General features: G+C 36.3%; 1 protein-coding gene across 1 annotated transcript in view; it reads right to left on the reverse strand.

The window, feature by feature from the left end:
• The window catches only part of FBXL20 (F-box and leucine rich repeat protein 20), a 114,344-nt gene that overhangs the window by 51,396 nt on the left and 47,807 nt on the right, over positions 1–15,141 (reverse strand). The gene's annotated exons all lie outside the window — the stretch shown is intronic.

A 15,141-nucleotide genomic window follows, 5' to 3' on the forward strand; every position in this document is an offset into this window, starting at 1 on the left:
TGTTGGGTAACTGGCAAAATCACCTGTTGTGAACATTTCCCAGGCAAAAAGCATCTGTGGGATAGAATTTTGAGCAATACATTAACCACCTGTTTACCTGCTGGAAATAATTTAGAATAATTTCTTGAGGAATTAAAATTCCATACAAAACAGCAATGTAGCTTACAAGAGATGACAGTGCGATTGTGAAAGCCTTATGGATCACACTCCCTTTATCCAGTGTATGGATGGATGAGTAGAAAAATGGGGACAAAAAACTAAATGAAAAATCGGGTGGGGGGGGGGTGTTTTGGGTGTTGTTCTTTACTTTTATTTTTTTCATTCTTATTCTCACTTTTGCTGGTACACGGAAAATGTTCAAAAAATAGATTGGGGTGATGAATGCACAACTATATGATGGTACTGTGAACAACTGATTGTACACTTTGGATGACTATATGGTATGTGAATGTATCTCACTAAAATAGAATTAAAAAATTCCATACAAAAGCAGGATGGTGCTTTATTAGGGTGGAAGTCATGGACAGGCATTATATTTTTCATCAAAGAATGACAAATCTACTATTTGTTCACCTAATTTGAAGTACAGTAATTGACCTTCAAGCAATAGCTAAGAATATTTCTATTCTTGGAACCCATAAGAAAAATGGTCTTTGTGCTACGCTAAATCCTATTAAAAGTCCAGCTGAGAGAAGTGGTATTCAGAAAACACTGTCTGAAGGATATCCATGACTCCTTCAGGTGTGCTATATTCTATCTGGGGTAGGCACCTGATCCTCCAGGTTCTGCTGGCATCCATCCCGTGCCCTCAAGGGGAAGCTGCGAAGCTGATGCTACACATGGCAGAGCACAGACAGAAAACTGCTGATCCCCTGAAACAATCAACCTTGGGAGGTAGGCACCTGGCCTGCATCTGTACTTCCTTTTATGTAGGATAATCTCCTTTACAGTTTAAGCCAATTTGAGTTGGAGTTTCTAATACCTGCAGTTAAAAGCAACCTCAGACAACTGGACTGTCCAGAAACGTGCATGTCTGACCCCTTTTATCTTGTTCTTAACTATTATAAGGGATGATATAAGATGTGACCATATAAAAGCTGTGACTGAATTCGCTATGGAACTTTAACCATGAAAACTTAGTACAGTTCCATTTAGAAATGAGTGCTGGGAGGAGCTCTGTTTTCATGGAGTAATATACATATATTTCTTCTTTTCTGTTAAGAATTGTTTTTCACTTATGCCACCAGGAAGTTTAAAGCTAAATTTGAGACTCAACTATAGCAACTATGTAGGTTCATATAAAGGCACAATTGCTTTCTTTCAGTTTTTCAAATTTTTCTTGATCCTGATTATTTATTTGTATTTATAATATTTGCTCCTGCACTAAGCCACCTCAATGTTACCACTCTTGTGGAGTCTGAAAGATACTAATCTTTTCCACCAATGGGGTCAAAAGGCACCCTGTTCCTTTCCCATGGTTGAAAGCACCAGGAGGAACACAATTTAATAAACTCACATATTTAAAGAAGTTAGATTTAGTATGAAAAAATGTAATTTATCTCATTAATAATTTTTATATTTATTACATGTTGAAATAATATTTTAGATATACAGGATTAAGTAAAATCTACTACTGAAATTAATTTCAACTTTTTATTTTTTTAAATATGGCTACTGGAAAATTTAAAATTAAATATGTGGGTTGCATTACATTTCTATTGGACAGTACTGGTATAGACTAACACTATTTAAATAAACACCTATAAAAATACCACTGCAATCTGATTATTCAACAACAGTTATTTTTAACTTTTATTTATTGAATAAGTAATATATTCATGTGGTTCAAATTTAAAAGGTTTTCAGCAAAATGTTTGCTTCTACCCCTATCTTACATCTGCCCAGTTGTCATTTTCTTATGCATATTTCTAGAAATATTTTAGCATATAAAAGAAAATTCATAAATATTATCTCTCTCAATTTATTTTTTTTTTTTAAACAAAACGTTGGTGTACTGTCTACTCTGTTCTGCATCTTGCCTTCTTCCACATCATGTATTCTGGAAAGCATCCTTTATGACAATATATAGCACTTCCTCACTGCATGGTACCCCTCGAGGTACCATAATTTATTTAACAGTCTCTCAGTAACAGACATTCAGGTTAATTTGCTATTAACAAATAATGATGCAATAAATATCCTTCTTCACACATCACTTTGCTTATGTGCCAGTGTATTTACATGTTAAACTCCTAGAAGTGGAACTGCTGGGTCAAAAGGCATTTGTCAGCAGACTGCCGTCTGCAGGGATCAGTCTGCCCAACAACAGGCGAGGGCTCATTTCTCACAACATAAGAATATATGGTAAAAAACTGTTTTGTTCTTTGCCAATTGGAAAGGTAAAGTTTTTATGTTAAGAACCATTTGTGTTTACTCTTTGGAGAACTGTCTGTCCACATTTTAAAAATAAAATAAGTGGTTTAAAGTGGCTAAATAATGGTGAGAAGATTGTAGGTCTGAAAGTTGAAAGGGGTAAAAAAAAAAAAAGTAGCAGAATGCTAAACTACTCATGTCTCACGACAAGTACTGAGCCTAAAACCCTACAACAATGTCAAAAACCACCATAAGTCCCAAAGTCTAGCTAGTCTAGCCATTCCATTACTTCTTTGCTAATTCTATTTTTAACTATTAAAGCTGATTACAAATGAAGTTGGACAATCTGGCTCCAAATTCCAACCTATGCTGCCCATTCTTACCAAGAATGAGGTAGCACCAGTGCAAATGCCAAAAAACACTTTTTTATCTTATCGTGTTAGGGGAGATGACAGTTTCTAAAGGATGACTCAGCAGAATCTGAAGTAATACTAAAAGATGATATTCCAGCTCTCAGCAGCAGTTTCTATTCTGATGTACACACTGGTAGTTTTGAATCTTCATTCCACTCACAATAAATTCTTAGCGAAAATATCAGTCTAACAGGAGAATGTCTTTAAACTTGTTTTTAGTCAAGCTCCCCCAAAAGTTTCCTCTTTGAATATATAAAGGGATCAGTCAGCAGGTGTGTTTGTTTCTTTCCTTTCTACTTTCTGTATCTAATGTTACTTATTGCACATGTAGATGCCTTTACTTTAGTCAGAATAATTTTTTAAAAATTAAAAATAATTTTTCAAAAAAATGAGTAATCTTATTTTTCAATATAGTAATGCTCATTCTCTTCTAAGAGCAGTCAGAACTTGGATAGAAAACTGCGAAGGAGAACCAAGGAACAGAGTTTGAAGCAACCACAGTCACTGGATAGTGAGGAGAGAACAGAGAGGGCAAGCACAAATTCTGTCTAAATCTGGCTGATCCTCGAATACTGCATGTGTGGTGCAGTCTTCAGCAGCTAACAGTAAAAAAACTGAACTTGTATTTGAGCTGACACCTTCAACAGAGGAGGCAAAGTTTGCAGTTTGGGTTCAGCCAAGTTAACTATCTGCTAAAAGCAAACAAATACATTCAATAAAGGTAGGGAGAAAAATCCCCAACAGAACACAAACAAATGAATAAAATGAAATGTATTTTTAAATGAATAATATTTAAAACAAAGAACTAACCTAAGTGACATCTGAACTAAGTATTTATAGTCCATCACCAGGCTAAAGACAAAAAAACTGTTAACAAGAATGAATCTAATTAGTAGGTTTGTTTGTTTTTTTTCAGTGTTATGAGGTAGCAAATCAGAAGCACTTTATTGTAGGACTGAACAAATCAGTAAACATATTGGGGACAGAGCCCAATTTCTACCCTGGAGAAAGAAGTTATAAATGTGGAAAAGGGGAGGGCCAGAATGTATCCTATGGAATTGGATTGGGATTAGAAATATCAGCATGAACTGGTTAAATATGGCTAGGTAAGGGACATGTCATGGTTTTCAATCTCCCTCCTAGCCAACTATCTATATATAGATATGAACACACACAGAATTACATGGAGATGTGTATTTATGTACCGACACATACACAAAGAAATGTGTATTTCTTAGCTTTGCCTGCTGAGAGGGTCTAGAAGCAAGGGCATCCCAGAAGCAATGTGTACACCTGGCATCTACAATCTTAGCTTCAAAATACCATTTACCACTAAAAAAACCCAGGGCTCCTTGGAGAAACAACTGACTCCAGGACTGGGTCAGGGAAATACAAGAAGAGCCTGGACTATCTTGTACCAGAAAGCAAGGAAGTACTCAAAGAATGATGGGGATTTATTCAAAGAACACAGGAGAGAGCATGAAGTGGCTTCACCCAACTAAGTCTGGAACAATTTGAGCATTAAAATGTGATAACCCAATGGGATTACAACCCACTGAATAAAATAGGAATCCATGAGTTCATACTGATAAATTTTATTTAGTAGAAATAGGTAGAAGAGCTCTTCTTTATACCAAAATTCCGATGAATAAAATGCAGAAATAACAATACAATTAGAAAATCATCATTTGGCAATCACAACAGTAGTAAAACTGTTTCAGGCAAGAATCATCCATGGATGCTAAAACTAGTGGGTCCAAGTTTGATGAGAAACAAGATATTTGCATAGTCTTAATATTTTCTCACAAGATCCTTATTAATTACAAGGGTAAAAATAGCAACATTACAGTGGAAAAACCCAGCAGATGCCACCCTACCCAAATGGTCAATGTTACATCACCAGAAATGGAACAAATAATAAACATCTTATGCCTATGATATGATGCACTGAGAAAGAAGGTCACTAGATCATTTCTATGATATTCCTACCAAAAATGCATAATCTGAATTTAATAATGAGGGACTCTCTACAAGTAACTGGCCTGTACTCTTCAAAACTGTCAATGCTGTGAAAGACAAAGAAAGATTGTTCCAGATTAAGGGCATCTAAAGAGAGATGATAACTAAATGCAATCTGTGATCGGGATTGAAGCCTGAATCAGAAAGAAAAATTTTTTTTAAATTTTCCTTTTACTATAAAGGACACTAATGTGACAACTGGCCAAACTGGAATAAAGTCTATAGATTAGATAATTGTATTGTATCAATGCTCACTTACTGATTTTGATTATTGCACTGTGGTTATGTAAGAAAAAGTCGGAATCCATGTGAAAGGTACATGAGAATTCTTTGAACTATTCACATCTTTTCAGTAAATCTGAAATTCTTTAAAAATAAAACATTTTAAAACAGAAGTAAAAACTAACATGCTAAAATCTCAAAGGAGTAGGAAAGAAAGAATACAAACAATAGCTACTGGCTTAGTATCAGTCACTTTAGAAAATACAGGGTCACCCTGTATTTTGCAAGCTAATTCCTACTTCTAAGCCTTGAATAATACTATAGTTTTCATAGGGAAACACACAAACTTCACGAAACAAAATGATTCTGAAAGAATAATTTTAGGTACTTTTCACAAAATTGACCTGTTTCTTAAGATTATTTCTAAATAAAACATGTTTTCTTCTAAGGAAAATGTTACGACTCACATCCCCTTGTCTACAAGACAGCCTTAACCGAGACACAACTTTGGGGCTATTAAACTAGTTCCACATTATCAAACTGAAACTGGTAGGATACTAGTTCATGGTTTTAGAATGTTTAGTGGCAGGAAAACAAAAAATTGTTTAACACAGTAGCATTTTGATATTGCCAGGGACCTCTTAGTCTCAAAACACACACAAATCTGTATGTACACAGATGCAGTTTGAGTAATATGTATCTTATTAATAGCCTATCACTACCAACATATTAGGGCAACACCGAAGATACTAATGGCTAAAGAATTTGGGGCCACATGGGGGCTGAGGTCTCCTCCTGACAGAACCAAAATAAAACATTCAATTTACTCGAGTTTTTTCCTTCCCAGAGCAACAGAATAAGTTTGGCAATATTAAATTAGCTAATGGCAATTATAAAGAAACAAGCAAATTGGGGAGTAGATGAAGTTCTATAAACAGGCAACATCCAATCTACTAATGAACTGTGTTCAAAATTTGTAAATCCTCTAATAGAAACAATATTTTAAATGATGATTAGCTTGCCAAGCAAGCCTTAATTTTTTTTTTTTTAAAGTAGCTATTTTAGGTTAGTTGTCTTTTTCTTATTCCCTTGTTCTGGTTTGTTTGAAATGTTTTTTTATTGTATGTTTTAAAGAAAAAATTTTTTGATATAGTTAATAGTTAATTTAAAAAAAATGAAAAAAAATATGCAGAGCCCCCCTGAGGAGCTGGAGGAGAATGCAGGGGTGTTGGGCTTCCCCACCTTGATGGTTGCTGATGTGCTCAAAGACATTGGGGACTGGCGGTTTGATGGGCTGAGCCCTCTGTCACGGGACTTGCCCTTGGGAAGACTGCTACTGCAAAGGAGAGGCTAGGCCTGCTTATAATTGTGCCTAAGTGTCTCCTCCTGAATGCCTCTTTGTTGCTCAGATGTGGCCCTCTTTCTCCAGCTAAGCCAACCTGGCAGGCGAAATCACTGCCCTCCCCCCTACGTGGGATCTGACCCCCAAGGGTGTAAATCTCCCTGGCAATGTGGAATATGACTCCCAGGGAGGAATCTAGACCCGGCATCGTGGGATGGAGAACATCTTCTTGACCAAAAGGGGGACGTGAATTGGAATGAAGTAAATTTCAGTGGCTGAGAGACTCCAAAAGGAGACAAGAGGTCACTTGGGTGGGCATTCTAACACACAATATAGATAACCCTTTTTAAGTTCTAATGAATTGGAATAGCTAGCAGTAAATACCTGAAACTATCTAACTACAACCCAGAATCTTGAAGACGATTGTATAAAATGTAGCTTATGAGGGGTGACAATGTGATTGGGAAAGTCATGAGGATCACACTCCCCTTTGTCCAGGGTATGGATGGATGAGTAGAAAAACGGGGGCAAAAACAAACAAACAAACAAACAAACAAACCAAAAACCTCAAGGAAGAATGCGGGGGGACGGTGGGACAATTTGGGTGTTTTGATTTTACTCCTGCTTTTTTTATTCTTGCTTTCACTTTTTTCTGGCACAAGGAAAATGTTAAAAAAAAAATTGGTCGGGGTGAGAATGAACAGTTATATGATGGTAATGTGATCAATGGATTATATGCTTTGGATGACTGTATGGTATGTGAATAAATCTTAAGAAAAAAGAAAAAAAAAAGAAAAAAAAGCTAAAACTACAATATTATATACTGCTGTAAGGAGCCTGCAAGTACAGTTGAATCAAAATCCTTTCTAGAGAAGGCTCGGCCCACAAAAGTTGGGGGTGGGAGGTTACTTAAGGAATAGATCATTAATAAACTATTAGCTAGGAACTACCAATATGGCATACACAGATTTTTGAGGTAACTGAATGTCACCATTCTGAATGCCAAAATCTTTTTATTTTAATCATTTGGGGCTGAAATACTTCTAATATAAAAAATACTTTCATACTTCCTTAAATATCCAGGCTTCAACTACCACTTATCCTGATGATTCACAAACCTGATCTCTAGCTTTCAGCTCTTTCCTAAACTCCAAATCACTGTTTCTGACCTAAGTATTAATAAAGGCACCTCAAACACAATAGGTCCAAATCTGAACTCCTTCCTTTTACCTCAGGTATTTTCTCTCTCAATAAATAGTATCATCTTTCATTTAAAAGTAACTCTCAATTTCTGTCTCCTAATCCTGTTATAGATTACCAATGGATATTTCTTCTTAAATATTTAAAAATTTGTCCCTTTAATGTCCACCCCACTATTGCTGCCTTAGCGCAGAGATTATTTCTTGCCTGAATCTTAGAGAACCTACTAATTGGTCACATTACTGTCAGTGTCACCTTAATCCAACCTTATGCTGATACCAGAGTAATTTTTCTAAAATATGAATCTGAATGCTGACTCGCCATTGTTTTCTGGCTCAAACTCCTTAGTCCTATACAAAAGATCCTTCATAAGTACATTTCTAGCCTGTATCCTCACAGGTACTTCTCTCTCCAGCCATACCAACTGTCATAGTTTGCTAGAGCTGCTATAACAAAACACCCCAAACTGGGTTGCTTGAAACAACAGAAATGTGTCGTGTCATAGTCCTGGAAGCCAGAAACCTGAAATCAAGGTGTTGGCATGCTTCCTTAGACTTCCACAGGGAAGAATATGTTCATTGCTTCTTCTAGTTTCTGGCAGTGGCTTGTTGGCATTCCCGGGTCTTGTTACATGGTGTTTGTTCTCCCCTCTGACTCTGTGTCCAAATTTCCTTTTCTTTAAGGGCATCAGTCATATTGGATTAAGAGTCCACCGTACTCCAGTATGACCTCATTTTAACTTCTAATTCCATCAGTAATGAAACGCCTTCCAAATAAGGTTGCATTCCGAGGTAATGAGGATTAGACCTTCTAATATCTTTTAAGTAGACATAATTCAATCCATAACACCAATCTACTTGCAGTTTCTATGAATGAGTATCACAAGCTCTCTCATCCGAAATGTCCTTCTCCCTCATCCCCCCTTGTCTGTCTTATTAATTACCACTTACCCTTTAAGATTCAGCTCATATGACTCATTCTCTTGAAAGCATTTTCTGAATCTTCCAAGTTAGGTAAAGCCCTATATATGAGCTTCTATAATGCCAAAGGCAAATCTCCATTATAGTTCTACATTGAGTACTTCTTTATCTGTTTTCTCTACCACTCTGTGAGCTTGTTAAGGACAGTGACTTTTATTTCTATATCCAACATAATGTCTGGCACTTTGCAGGCACTCAGTAAATATTTGCTCATATATTTACAGATAAAGAGGAAGATAATTTATTTCTTGACATCTCATGGCCTTCATAAAGAACATTAATTACTGTATTATATAATGAAATCATTACAGGTAACTAAAAATCTGTTTGTCTCTTGATTAAATAAGCCCTGGACTGCTATAATTTGAATGTTTCAATTTATTCGTTTTTGTATATACTCCTTTACTGTAAGAATGCCATTTCTTAAAACTCAGCAGACCTTCGATTGGCATTACTCTACTGATCCCATTTTAGTTTACTGGTTCTCATACCAAATTCATAAAAACCATGCTTAAAAAAAAAAAAGTAAATAGGACCCGAGCAATGGTTGGCATGCAGCCTCTGAGTAAAGTGCACACTTGAGCTTTCTGCTTACTACCTGTTTTTTTTTTTTTTTTGCTTTGTGCTGGATAATTGAGGAAGTAAGAAAACTAAGTGCTGGATAACAGTGATGTTGGTGTCCCATTCTTTGATACAGAAACACCTACCAATTTGCAACATAAAGTTGAAAGATGGTCACTTTTGGTAGTCTTGGAATCTGATCACATCATCGTAATAATATATACCTAACATCTTTATAGCACTTACTGTGTGCCAGGCACTCTTCTAAGTACTTTACCTGTGTCAATAACTCATTTTATCATTTTGATACCTGTGATACTTGATACCTATCCTTATAGTATCTATGAGGTATGTAGGTACTAATATTACCCTCAATTTATAGCTAGTTGTTCCAGTTTGCTAATGCTGCCATTATGCAAAATTTCAGAAATGAACTGGCTTTTAAAAAGGGGATTTATTAGGTGACAATGTTACAGTTCTAAGGCCATAGAAGTGTCCAGACTAAGGCATCAACAAGAGGATACCTTCACTGAAGAATGGCTGATAGTGTCCAGAACACCTCTGTCAGCTGGGAAGGCATGTGGTTGGCATCTGCTCATCCTTTGCTCCTCGGTTGTTTCAAAATGGCTTGCTCCAAAATGCCTCTGAGCTTCTGTCTTCGCTCCTCTCTCTCAGTTCTTGTGCACCCTTGCTTCTTTTTCCCAGGGCATTTCTCTTTAAGCATCTGGGGGTCCTCCCTTAGCTTCTCCAGGGCGAACTCTGGGCATTATCTCTTAGCATAGCATTTCCAAATGTCCTTCTGTCTGCATCTCCAAGCGTCTCCAAGCATCAGCGTCTATGTTGGCTCCAGCTTTCTTAAGTAGTCCAGTGAATGAATCAAGACCCACCCTGAATGGGCGGGGTCCACAACTCCATGGAAATAGTTTAATCAAAGGTCTCACCCACAGTTGGGTGAGTCATATCTCCATGGAAACAATCAAAAGGTTCCACCCAAAAAGACTGGGTTAAAAGATCATGGCTCTCCTGGGGTCCATAATAGTTTCAAACCGCACACTAGTAAACGACAAAACCCAGGTAGTCAGATTCCAGAGATCATGTTTTTAACCATTATATGCCTTTGAAGGGAAGAAAAACACACACTCACACACTCCTATCCACCCGGAACTCCTGACAATTAAACTGAAGGAAAAGCTACTTAAATCATCAACTCTATGAGCTTCCTAGAAAAGAAAAGATAGTATGTGTACAGAAAAGAGGTAATAAAGCAGGCCTGAGATTGCTATCCTTAGAAAAGCTGCTTGTAAGGCTGGCCCTTGGATGGTATCCAGGAACCTGGATTTTGGTAGGGTTTCCACCATTTTCTGACAAGAATGGCTAATAGTGCTTAAACTGTTTTTGCAAACAATATGGTTTATGGTGAACACCTGCTTTCCTTCTGAGAATCTGGAATTTTGGTAAGTGCTAGACAGAGGGTGCCTTTGTAACCAGTCCCCAGTAAAAACCCTAGGTCTGAGTCTCTAATGAGCTTCCCTGGTAGACAACATTTCATACATTATGGAGGAATTATGCGTCTTCCATACGACTCCAGTGGGAGAGGACTCTGGGAAGCTTGCACCTGGTTTCCTCTGGATTTTGCCCCACGTGCCTTTTTCCCTTTGCTGATTTTGCTTTGTATCCTTTCCCTGTAATAAATCACAGCCATGAATATGATTATATACTGAGTCCTATGAGTCCTCCTAGTGAATCACCAAACGTGGACGTACTCTTGGGAACCCCCCAACACAGCATGGTTATCTACTATTTTAGACAAAGGGTAAGAACAATATCCCAGCTAAATTCTTTCCATTTAAGTTCAAGAAGTTTATCTCCTACCTACTTACCCATGAATATTATACATTTATTACCTAACCCCCACTAGTGTTGAAAAATAATGAAAACAATTTCAGATTCTTACCAGTAATAATAATCCTCATTCTGAAACTGCATTCTAAAAGCGCATGTGTGGGTTTAATCAGTCTTATCATTTCACATCATTTTTGTGGTTGTCAATATCATTCTCAGAAGGAATATTTGAGAAACAAGCTACTTCACAGCAGTTCTTGAAAAACACACGAGTCTTTGTCTTATAAACATTTCCATTCATTTTTCAAGAGATAAACCTAAATAAATGCATATGGTCCTGTTATGAAAAGGAGTACTGTCAATCCTGCTAACTGAATTTCCCATTATACAAACAGTGGATTCCAGCTGACTAAACCATTAATAGTAAACTTTGTTTCAAAAGGGAACAAAGAGAATCAGTAAGTAAGTTAAAATTAAGAGGAAACAAGAACACTTACTTAATTCATTGGTAACTTGGCTGTGGCCTTGCATACACGAGGGGATGAGTATGGTCCTAACAATACAATATTTATCCTTGCACATTAATACATGCTAGATCAAATGATGTAATATGTAACTCTGAAACTAACCAAACCAAATGTTGTAAGATTTTTATTAAACTACATTTAAAAAATATCTAATACAAAGACATGATATGAAATTCAAAAGACACACAAATTTAAAAGACAAAAAAAAAAAGGCTGAACAAAATAAACCATGATAGTAACAGAATATAAGTCAAACAACTAGCAAATATCCTTGAGTCTATACTGATATAAATAATTGAACAAATAAGAAAATGGGGAGAAAGGAAAACTTTTCCTTACAGTAGAATTCCAGTTAATAAACATAGAAAGAATTATGGAAATAGAAAATCTTAGTACACACCACGTGGTAACTTTTTCAAGTAACATCAGTGACTTACACAGTCTCAAAGCATCTCCCTACAATACACTTCTTAATTACAAAGAGAGAAATAATTTTACAGTGGAGAAACTAGAAGGACAACATTACATTAACTATATGATCAAAGTGAACATCATCAGTAATAAGCATATTGACACCATGTATCCACTGATATGGTACAGGGAGAAGAGCACAACATTGTTAGTGCAGTATTCTTGCCAAAATGCATAATCTCAATTTAAGAATGAAGAAACATTAAACAAAGCCAAATTGAAGGATGTTCTATAAACAATACTCTTCAAAAGTATTAAGATCATGAAAGGCAAAGAGAGACTAAGCAACCATCCCAGATTAAAGGAGATTATGGAGGTGTGAGAATTAAATGCCACATGTGATCCTGGATTGATATGGATGTGTGTATATATGCTCAATTGTAGTGCCAGAAGTAGGACAACTGATGACATTTGAATGAGGTCTACAAGTCAATTAGTAGCATTGTATCAATTTTAATTTCCTGATTTTGATAACTGTATTACTGAGTTATGTAAAATGTTAACACTTAGGGAAGCAAGATGAGGGGTATATTTGAAACCTTCATGCTATTTTTGCAACTTTTTAAAATTATGAAATTATTTCAAGATGAAAAGTTAAAAATAAAAACGTCTAAAGAAAAGATACAGAAAAGCAAACTAAAAAGTAGTTTTTCTTCTATTCCTCTCTTCCAACTACCCAGTTTCCTTTCCCAGAGGCATCTGCTGTTTTCAGTCTTGAGCTGTACACTTTAAACCAAATTTAAACTTTTAAGGTAATATTACACTCTATAAATTTCAATAAACTACAAATATTCCAAATGCAATTTATTAATATTTATACAAATAAGTTGTTATCTGTCCAGTATTACGTCAAAGGTATTAAGAAAACCTCCTTCCTATTTGGATTTGTTTAAACAAAGTCCATGCTTTATACACTTAAAAGCATTCATAAGCAGTATGTTTCATGGTGTCAAATCATTTTTCTTCCTTCCCAGGATATCAATTTCAGTCTCCAGTTTAGGAAGGGACTCATCCCTAATGTTCAGTCCCTAATGTTCAGTTCCAAAGCACTTATTTGGAACTCACGCCCATTTCCCCATAGAAATAATATTGTAAGTGGTATTCGGATTTCCTGCTTTGCCTAAAAAAGGAGCTAATTTAACCTATAAAGTGCTCAAGGGTCAATTCCAATATAACACATAAAAATTAGAATGAAATTATCAGTGATAAAAATGTTGCTATGGATAAAATATCTCTAGTGTTCCAACTTGAGAAGTCAGGCATCTATCTTCCTTCTTCAGTTTCCTTTTTCCAACGTCCCAACTCATGACTACTCATTTATGTACCCTAGAGATGAAGCTGGAAACTCCCAACTTTTCATACTCCTAAATCCTAGCATGGTAGTGTGTTGAGTGGCAGAGTTTGTGCTGGGATACAGTTTCCTAACTCTTCACAGCAATCAGTGCCCAAGAGTGAAGAGGAAGGACACGACTTAGGAGAGAAGTTTCATATATGGGTGTGTGTATATATGCTCAATTGTAGTGCTGTATACCTGATATAATTTCCCGCTTCATCAGTGTTAAGGCTTGGACAAGCTTTAGCCAATGAAATGTAGGTGGGCATGATATATGCCATATCCAAGCAGAAGCTTTTAAAATCATTCTGGTAATCTGGCTTGGTCCCTTGTGCACTGCCCTCAGCCTCAGGTAGAGGCTGCTCCTTTAGTCTGTGTCCAAAAGAGAGAGCTAAGTGCAAGAGGACCACAGATGACTCACTTCCTGGAAAAAGAGTCATAGCCAACCCACAGCCTCATGTAATGGTGAGCAAAAAAGCCAGAGATTCAGGAGTTTTTTGTGGTAGCAAAAGGTGGTTCATACAGGAATTTCTCTTCATCCAAATTCCCTTGAAATGCCACCTGTCTGGCCACCTTACAGCTCATGAACAAGTACTAGAGTGAGGTTAAAAATGGTGACCAAAGCTATAAAGGGCAGGGGTAGGCAATGTTGCAGTTTAAAGAATTACAGAAAATATTATTTATGTTATCTCATCTCTTGTATGGATTTCTTTAATAGCCTTCTTATTGCTCCCTACTCCTGTCCCCCAATCTGGTCTTCACATAGTAGCCAGATCAATCTTTTAAAAATATAAACCAGTTCATTTTATTCCCCTGCCAGATCTTGAGTGGACTTGTAGGCCACAGTAAGGAATTTGGGTTATACAGTGAAAACAAAAAAAACTAGAAGAAGCAGTAAAATATAAAAATGTAAACCATAGCAGGGTGGGGCCAGTTAGCAGAGAGTTACATAATTTCCCTAAATCCTGGTGAATCTAAAGGTAAACTACTATTGTATAAAATAATACTTAATATCCAAAATAATGGCACTATCATCAAAAATTAAATTATGTTTTTGTGTACTTAGTTTATGGTAATAGTGAAGAATATAATCCATTTAAAAATATTTCTCTTAATATTTTAGAACTACTCAAGATGTAACTCAGAAGGACAAAGTCTTCAATGTCTCTGGGTATTCCATGGTTTAATGTTATTGTTTCAACTATAGCCAATCAGCATGTATGCATTGCTTCTTTGGAAAAATGTATTCCAAGTTCAATTCAGTTATTTTTTCTTATTATTGCCAATGCGTAAGGTATTACAGGCACCATACAAATTTATAGGATATGGTTCCTGTTTGCAAGGAACTTACCATCTAGTTGAAGACTCACACATGTAAATATCTAGACATGCCAAGAATACTTCCTCCTTTACCAGTATTAGCGGTGGAGACTATTTTTTAACCTGAAGCAGGCATTGGCTTGTTATGGCATAGACTGCAATAGCTCCTAAGAGGAAGCAGATGCCCGTGGGCACAGTAACTTGTTAACTTCCAACATTTGCAAAAAAGAATGTATCTGTTTTTCTTAGGCATGATATTCTACATATGTGAACAAAAAATGCTATACTTAAATTCCCAAATAACGCAGGGGCTCTGAAAGTAAATCCCCTAATGTCATTTTCTTCCTAGATGATTCCTAAGACAGATGTTTGTCAACGGAGGGTGGTTGTGTGTAATATAGGAAGGAAAAGCGTTTCAAATAACATTTGCCTTTTAAAATAAAGGGCCGTTAACTCTTGAACACAGCTCTTCATTATATAGTATTTTGTTCCAAATATAAATCACATTATAGGCACATTTTGGCACTGGGAATGGGAA

Source organism: Choloepus didactylus, chromosome 18, assembly GCF_015220235.1.
Source record: "Choloepus didactylus isolate mChoDid1 chromosome 18, mChoDid1.pri, whole genome shotgun sequence".
In the NCBI taxonomy this organism is placed as follows: Eukaryota; Metazoa; Chordata; class Mammalia; order Pilosa; family Megalonychidae; genus Choloepus; species Choloepus didactylus.